The sequence below is a fragment of the Lepidochelys kempii genome, chromosome 27 (assembly GCF_965140285.1).
Source record: "Lepidochelys kempii isolate rLepKem1 chromosome 27, rLepKem1.hap1, whole genome shotgun sequence".
In the NCBI taxonomy this organism is placed as follows: Eukaryota; Metazoa; Chordata; order Testudines; family Cheloniidae; genus Lepidochelys; species Lepidochelys kempii.
Genome location: NC_136406.1, coordinates 12,389,947 through 12,399,398, shown reverse-complemented (window position 1 = coordinate 12,399,398; position 9,452 = coordinate 12,389,947).

The window sequence follows — 9,452 nt, the reverse complement described above, 5'->3', positions numbered from 1 at the left end:
TTTCATTTACATTGGTATGAAGCAGGAGTCACTGCACTAAAGCCAGTGGCTCCAATTCTGTCTCCCCCACTATGGCCCCATTATGCTGCTCTGATAGAATCCCTGGGGAATTCACCTGGCATGGGAGGTTTCCCGCTCCAGCCTAGAGGTGCTGTAGGCTGCCTTACTCTGCCTTCCTGTGCAGCCCGGGGTACTGGGGTGTTCCCAGGGGTGAGAGAGATTGGATCAGAGGCATGGCAGGAAGGCTCTGGACAGCAGAGCCGCTCATAGGCAGTTATACATGACCTCCATAACTTAGAGCAGCCCCTGGGGACACTGAGCTGGGCAGGCCCTTAACCATGCCAGAATTAAGGTAGCACAAAGGGAGCAGGGGGTAAAGCCACCTTTTCCCCCAGTCTCCAGTGCTGCATCAGCTCTGAGGTGCAGCACAGAATCTGACCCAATGGAGTTATACTAGTATAAAAGGGGTATATGTGAAAGGAACATAGGACGTGGGATGCTGGAACAATTTGTATAGTGGGGGTGCTGAGAGCCATTGAACCAAACTCGAAACCCTGTATATGATGGAACCCACTTCAAGCTGAGGGTGTGGCAGGCCGCCTAGCATGCCCAGTTTGAGCACCTATGCTGGAAGGGACCGCTTGGGTCAGCAGGTCCAATCCCCTGTTATCCTCAGCGACCACATCATATAATTCCATTTGTAAATTTATCAAATGAGAACCATCCATGTCTTCATAGAATCATAGAAGTGGCAGGCTGGAAGGGACCTTGAGAAGTCATCAATACAGCTCCCTGCGCTGAGGCAGGACCAAGTAAACCTAGACCATTCCTGAAAGGTGTTTGTCCAGCCAGTTCTTAAAAACCTCCTGTGAATTCCACAACCTCCCTCGGAAGCCTTTTGCAGAGCTTCACTACCCCTATAGTTAGAAAGTTTTTCCTAACCTCTAACCTAAATCTCCCTTGCTGCACGTTAAGCACATTACTTCTCTTCCTACCTTCAGCGGACGTGGAGAACAATTGATCACTGTCCTCTTTGTAACAGCCCTTAACATATTTTTTTAACCTTTCCTCCTAAATCAGGTTTTCTAAACCTTTGATCATTTTTGTTGCTCTCCTCCGGACTCTCCCCAGTTTGTCCACATCTTTCCTAAAGTGCGGCACCCAGAACTGGACACAGTACTCTAACTGAGGCCTCATCGGTGCTGAGTAGAGCATGGGTTCCCAAGGTTTTTTTTCTTGAGGCCAATGGCTATTTGCCAGGGTGGGCAAGAATGGGGTCCCTAGCGTCTGTTGCCAGAAGCTGGGAATGAGCGAGAGGGGATGGATCAGTGCTTCTCAACCTGTGGTCCACAGACCCTTGGGGTCCTCAGACTATGTCTAAGATTTCCAAAGGGGTCTGCACCTCCAGTCCAAATTTCATAGGAGTCTGCAAATGAAAAAAGGTGAAGAACCACTGTACTAGATGACCTCTCTCAGTCCCTTTCAGCCCTACATTTCTATGGTTCTATAACAACGTGGACTAGATGCAACTGTGTTGTAACTGGATTCCTTAACACAGTTGTAATTACAATGTAGACAAAGAACTAGATAAGTTCCTGGAGGATAGGTCCATCAATGGCTATTAGCCAGGATGGGCAGGGATGGTGTCCCTAGCCTCTGTTTGCCAGAAGCTGAGAATGGACGACAGGGGTTGGATCACTGGATGGTTACCTGTTCTGTTCATTCCCTCTGGGGCACCTGGCACCGACCACTGTTGGAAGACAGGATACTGGGCTAGATGGACCTTTGGTCTGACCCAGTAGGGCCATTCTTATGAGCCTCCACCCCCCCAACATGCTATAAAAACTCCATAGCCCACCTGTGCCACAATAACTATTTTCTACATATAAAAGCTAGGGCCGGCATTAGAGGGTAGCAAGCAAGGCCTTACTGGTATCAGACACTTTCACGGTGGTATAACTGCATCCACATTGGGAGCTGCACTGGTATAACTACATTGGTAAAAAATCAACCCGAATAATCAAAAATGTTATTCTGGTACAAGCATTTGCGTAGTCCAGACCTATGGAATGAAATAGTTAACAGCACTGATATTTAAATGATCTTTACTGGGTATTTGAGTACTTGACTACCGAGCTAAAAATAGCAGCCAGGGCTGCAAGGGCAGCGGGAGGGAATAGCCGCCCTGAGAACATACCTAGGGTTTAAGAAAAGATCATACTGAGGATGGCCATTCTGTCCCGTGGCTTGTGCCATGGTGGTTACGCTGCTATTTTTAGTATGTTAGCTCGATCACAGCTAGTGCGGGTATGTCTGCCTAAACTGGAACTTACACCTTTCAGCTCCAGGGCAGACAAATCCTGAGATGAATGGAGTGTTGCACACTTCTCGGAGCTGTTGTTCCAGGCTCTCTGCACACTCAGCAACACATCCATTACATTTGGATCACGTTTTCATGTTTTCTTAGCAACCATAACAGCTAGAGACGCAGGCCAGGTGTGCACTCAAAAGTTAAGACGAACCAGCTATGTCACTCGGGGTGTGAAAAATCCACACCTCCTGAGCAAGGTAGTTAAGCTGACGTAACCCCAAGGTAGACAGTGCTAGTTCAAGAGAAAAATCCTTCTGACAACCTAACTAGCACCTCTCAGGGAGGTGGATTAACTACGCTGACGGGAGAAGCCCTCCTGTCGCTGCAGTGAGTGTCTACACTGAAGTGCTATAATGGAGCAGCTGCAGCCGTGCTGTTCTAGTGTTTCAAGTGCAGACAAGCTCTCAGATCTTGTCTACACTGTAAAGGGTTTGCTGGTAGTGCTGCGCCGGCTACCCTCTCCCCGCACCACGGAGATGCAGTTTATCCCAGCAACAGAATGCTTTTGTCCATACAGCTTACACCAATTCCATGAATGAAACAAGTTATCCTGACAGAAGGACATGGTGTCGGTAAAACTGCATCTACACTCGGGCTTTTCCCAGTATAAAAATGTCCTTAAAAAAAAAAATCACACCCCCGAAAGCAAAATCACTATCCTGGCAAAAGTTTCTAGTGAAGGCCTTCATTTTCCTTTTAAATGGAACAGATTCCGGAGTATGAGCCAGTAGCTTCAGAAAGGTGTGTGCCAGCTATTTCAAAGCCTGGATAACCCCGTCCTTAACTAGGTGCATACGGATGGCTGGATCTGAAATGGAGAGATCATGACATGGTAACGACCGAAGCCATTTTGTTAACCACACTGCAGCAGGGTAAGAAACACCACCTCATTTTGCACTGCCCATCTTCATATGTCTTATTAGAGCTCGTAAGCGCTACATCACACTACACCCTGGTTACAGCATGCCTGGCAATTTCATAGAATACCACATGGTGCCTTGTAGTTGCCTCTTGGGCTAGTCAAACTTTGGAAATGGTTGAGACTGAGAAAAATCATTGTTTTCCACCATGAGATAGGAACCTTGGGTTCTCTTCCTGGGTCTGCCACCAACTTGATGTTTGAGCTTTCATAAGTCACTTTGCCTCTGCCTCAGTTTCCCCATCTGCCTTCATCAGAAGGGTGCTGAGATTTTATTCTTTAGCAGTCGAGATCCTTAGGTAGAATGTGTGAGAAGAGGGGAAATTATTCATTAACCAAAAAGTAACGACTTTTAATCTGGCCTGGATTTGAACCAATGACCTATTATGCCAGCCCCCCACCCCCACCCCAAGCTGCTACCTTAATGTCCTTGTACTAATGATGCGATATAAGAGTGCTAAATAGCTACAAATAGCCAATTTGCGCTCTGAGTGTGGTTGCTAATCAATAAGATGGAATAGTATATCCCAAGCCCTTTATTATATGTATTCTGAGTACTGAACTCCCAACCAACTCTGATATCTTGTTTCTCCAAAGTGCAACACATTTGTTTTCCCTTCATTAAGTTCCTTTGTAGGATGTGAAGTTAATAGGGTGAAATAAAAATCCAGCAACATTAAATACTGACCGGCTGTTCTGAGTTAGAGTGATTTCAGTGCATTCACCTGGAGCCACACTGAACTGTAGCATTGCTCTGAAATTAAAGAATGGAACCAGCATTGCCTGCATTTAATTTTGTTTCCCAACTATCTATGGTTTAATAATGCTAATGGCTGATCTTTGTGTACTAATTCAGGCCCCAGTTCAGGACAGTAACGAAAGCACAAACTTACCGTTAACAAATCTATGGTACAAGATTGCCTGCCATTCTCAATATTCGGTATGCTCACACTCGGCACCTCTGTAGCACCTTTCAGCTGAGGATTTCAGAGCATCTGAAATAATTAATTAGCGAAACCCTGCAAAGTAGATACACAGGAAAGGAAGTACTGGAGGGGGACTCAGGGGGGGACCTTGGCTGAATTCCCTGCTTTGCCACAGACTCATTGTGATTCTGGGTAGTGGGCAAGTCACCCATCTTCACTGCATGGTTAACCCGGGCTCTTATCTGGGTTTTAGCCCAACCCCCTGTACCCTCCACACAGAAAACGCTCTGAGCTGGGTTTGGAGGTGCTTTAAGACTAGCTTCCCTGGCCAGGGCTATTAGTTACAACCCAGGCCCTGCTTTCACTTGGGCTGGAACCCGTCCTCTTTGCAGTTAGGACCCTGGCTAAATCACCGGCTGATAGTCCTCCCAAAGGACAAGTCAAGTTCCCCTGCAAGTGACACAGTAGCCTGGGAAAGACTCAGGGTGTCTCAGCACACAGGAGCACAGGATCTGGGCACCCAGGGGTGAGTGCAGAAGCAAAGAGGGCACAGTGACACAGGTAAGGCTTTGCCGTGGGCATGCTCAGATCTGGGCTTGGCTAACCCACCCAGGTATAAGGCAGATGCCTGGGTTAACTGTGCAGTGTCGGCATATCCTGGGGGCCGCTTTTTCAGAACGGCTCAGCAAATGAGCCCCAGCTGGCTTGGGCAGCCTCCCACCACCAGAGCGGTCAAATGGCCTGTATTTTTGCCTGGCTGGCCACCCTGAAAAGTTGTGTCTGGCCAGGCAAAAATACCGACCATTTTACCCCAAGAAGAGGTGTGTCTTACATGGCTTGTGCTTATAAGCATGATATCTCCTACATTGTGATCCAGCCGGTCTGCCTCCTGGATAACAGCAGCCAGAAAACCATCTTAGGCTGCCTACTCTAAAGCATCTTAGCTATCTGAGCAACAACCCTTTTACAAACAGATTCCGAGCACAGCTAAAACTCCTGCGTAGATGGGGCCAGCAACTCGTTTCCTTTGTCTATCTACTGGCAAAATCTTCCGTGGCTTTGGCCTTGCCTGCACCTGGGGCAGCCGCAGCTTAAACCAGGGGCCAAAATGGCTCCCCCCCGTTACCACTTTGCACAGTGTTGACAGCTATTTTCCCCATTGGCCTGGACCTCTGAGGTCACTCCTGATTGCCGCAGAGTGTGCCAGGCACTACGTTCAAACGGGTGTCCAGCTACATGGGGTTTGAGCTCAGCTGGCCTTGTCCACCCTAGCGAGACTGCTCAATGAGCTATGGGAGTGGATGCCATTGCTGTTATCAAACACAGCTCGCTTTTCTAGGACAGGTTTATGCTGGGCTACTTATTCCACAGTCCAAGCATGCCCCAAACAGCTGAAATCACAGTGCAAGCCCTTCGCTCACCCGCCTTGCCACCCAGCTTTGCCTGAACGTACCCCGTAGACATACATTGGAGAAACCATGCCCACCCCCTTAAACACCACACAGTCAAGCAAGCTTTCTCAAAGACGGGAGGGGATCGATCTGCTTTGTGGAAATGACTCGACCCATCCCAGCCTACACCCACTTCAGATCGGAGCTCCTCCCTAGCCATTTTACCATTCATTTAATCTCTTCTCCTCATCACCCCATCCAAGGGTGGATTAAGGCAAGTTACTTGTTGTAACACTCCTGGGGACACATGGAGTCACTGGTGCTGGTTTCAAGGCTTGAGCCTGTGGTGGGCTCAGGTGACTTCGGGTCTCATGATGGCAACCTAGAGGTGGCACTTCCCATAAGAGGGAGCTGGTCTGAATGGAGAAGAGAGGCCCAGAGTCAGGGAAGGGGCTGTCTGAACTAGCCAGGCAAAAGACCTGGTAGGAAGCACCTGCAGAAGTGTGAATGGGAGAGTGAGGCTTTAACAACTAGGCACCAGGAGCCAGGTTTCAGGCAGCAACTGTTCAGATTCATGTTGAGACAAGTTGATGCTGACTGCAGTGATGGTGGATAATAAATCAGGTGCGAAGGAAGGGTGTTACTTGACTTGTGAGTGTCTGCGTGCAGTTACGGGGGACCAAAAGCTTCCTCTGTGACATTTGAACACTTGGGTTTCCAGGCCCCATAGTCCAAGAGGGATGAGTCAGAGATGGCGTAGCTCACAGCTGATGCTGCCATGGAAATGCCCCCTGGAGTGGCCTGGCCTATCACACTTGAGAGAAGGATCAAAGATGCAAGAGCAGAGGGTGTACTCAAGAATCCGTGATGGGTTTTCAGAAGGAGAGTCCCCCCTAAAGGGAGGAAGTGTCTGTCTAGGGGAGTGGAGAGGAAGTCTTACTGGGGAGCCATTAGCTTTTATGCATCCCCAGTGAACCCATAAACCCTAATTCACAGCTGCTCTCACAGCATTTATATTATTACAGACATTCCACTCTGCCCTGTAGCCTAACCCCAGATCTGCCATTGCTGGTACCGACGTGATCAGAGCCACACCCCCCTTCCCTCAATCCATGGCCACCGCACAAAAGTAGCAACGTTGCGCCAGACACGGCCTCGCAAGTATCCACATAAGAAATCATACAACGAAGGCAAGTGTCTCCAAGCACCCTGCTCTGAAGGAGCGTACACTCAGATAGAGGCACAGAAATGCGGGGCCATCTTCTTGACAAGCAGCCTGGAGAGCTCCGGTATCATTTAATTATTGCCTTATAGAGCATCAGATTTCAGAACATTCCCACTCAGTTTATAACTCCCGAGGAGGACAAGTGGCAAATGAATGGCTGCTGAACTGCACTTTCACAAACACCCCTATAAAGTAAAAAGAACAAGGAGTGGCACCTTAGAGACTAACAAATTTATTTGGGCATAAGCTTTCATGGGCTAAACCCCACTTCATCAGGTGCATGGAGTGGAAAATACAATAGGAAGATACACATATATATAGATATAGATATACACACACACAGAGAGAACATGAAAAGATGGGGGTTGCCTTACCAACTCTAATGAGACAAATCAATTAAAGTGGGCTATTATCAGCAGGAGGAAAAATCACTTTTGTAGTGGTAATCAGGATGGCCCATTTCAAACAGTTGACAAGAAGGTGTGAGTAACAGTAGGGGGGAAAATTAGCATGGGGAAATAGTTTTTCATTTGTGTAATGACCCATCCACTCCCAGTCTTTAGTCAGGCCTAATTTGATGGTGTCCAGTTTGCAAATTAATTCCAGTTCTGCAGTTTCTCTTTGGAGTCTGTTTTTGAAGTTTTTTTGTTGAAGAATTACCACTTTTAGGTCTGTAATCGAGTGACCAGACAGACTGAAGTGTTTTCCGTCTGGTTTTTGAATGTTATAATTCTTGACGTCTGATTTGTGTCCATTTATTCTTTTGCGTAGAGACTGTCCAGCTTGGCAAATGTACATGGCAGAGGGGCATTGCTGGCACATGATGGCATATATCACATGCAAGACCCTATAAAGTAATTGATGACAATGGAATGATGCCAGGGATTAATGTGGCCCAATATTTGGAAAGTAGCTGATCATGAAAAGCAACAAGTAAATGCAAAAAGTTACTTATATTAACAATTTAAAGGAAACAATAGGTTAAGCAAATGGATCCTCCCTAGGACACAGTTAGGAGGGGTTAAAATATCAGCTGTACATATGGGAGAAAATATTACCAGCTTCTAAAGGGTTATACAGGCCATTCAAATAAAAGCGAGGGCAGTCAGGTGTTGAGAACCCAGACACGAAGGAGTAAGATCAAGTGGGTAGAAAGAATACTGGATGGGAGCCAGAATTCATGAGACATTAACTCACTGTGCGCCCCAAGCACAATGGGGTCCCATGATGGGGCTCCCAGGAATTACCTCAATACCAAAAATAATGAGGGGTTTAGGAAGGGGATTTCCCTCACCTAACCTGTAACTAGTGGGGAACTATCATGCTGGGAGGTAAAGGTTTCTTCTGCAACGTCTTGCCCATGCCTGTGATAACCACGAAAACCCCTGGGTTGCTGTCCGAGTGACTGAATAACAGAGTTTCCTCCTGGTGGTCTTATTTAGATAGCTGCACTAGCTGTTGTCAAGGCAGCTGTTCAGTGCAGCACGGGTGAAACACACATTCCCATTTCACACTTGAGAAAATCGGAGCCTTTCCTTCAAACATGACCAACGGCACCCAACATCCAGCCCTACCGCGTGTCAGTCACTGCTGAGTGGGGCTCCGTTCAGTGAGTTTGTTGAGGAGGAGACAAGTTTGAAGTCTTACATCGTCACTGGGGGTGGTGGGAAGGAAAATCCTCACATTCAACAAGAAAAGAGAGAGGAAGAGTGTAAGCCTGGGATTCTTAAAGAAGTTTGAGGAGTTAGGTGCTCCACTGAATGGTAGCAGCATCTAAATCCCTAAGGCCCCTTTGAAAGGCCCAGGGTAAAGATCATAGAATCTCAGGGTTGGAAGGGACCTCAGGAGGTCATCTAGTCCAACCCCCTGCTCAAAGCAGGACCAGTCCCCAATTTTTGCCCCAGATCCCTAAATGGCCCCCTCAAGGATTGAACTCACAACCCTAGGTTTAGCAGGCCAATGCTCAAAGCACTGACCTATTCCTCCCTGCCAAAAGCAACATAGCAAGTGATTGTTGCAGACAGAAGGGCAGGGGTCTGTCTGCTGCACAGTGTGGTGATCGATCTGGGCAGAGAGTTTCCGTTGACAGCGTCCGATGTGGCTCATCTTCTTTCCTCATTAACGTGGCTGGCAGCAGGAAGAGGGAGCAGACCTGTCTTTAGCCTGGCTGATACCGCATTTCTGCTGTTCGCTTCAGTGGCACAAGCCCTGCCATCTCTCTTGCCTTCATTGGAACATGGGATGTTGGGCCAGAGCTGATGAAAACAGCCGCTGAGTTAGTGCATTGTCCTAGGGCAATTTAATACGTCCAGCTGTCTTCTGCTGGGGTTTACACCTCTGATGGATAATGCACTGAAATACACGGTTGCATTGCTGGGAATCGGCAGGATTCACAACCCTCCCAGGCAATAACCCCTACCGGGAACTGCCCTCCAGCTTCTTGATCCTTCCTCCCTTTTCTCAGGTGAGCCTGCAGAACAAAGGCCCTGCTAAGAGCACACTCTTGCTATGCACCCTTTGAAGCTCAGAGAGAGCAGCAGTTCCATCTCCTCCTTCCTGGTTTCCACGGCAATAAGAAGATAGCCCTCCTTGCCAACAGCGCGCAGGCCCTGTCTACACT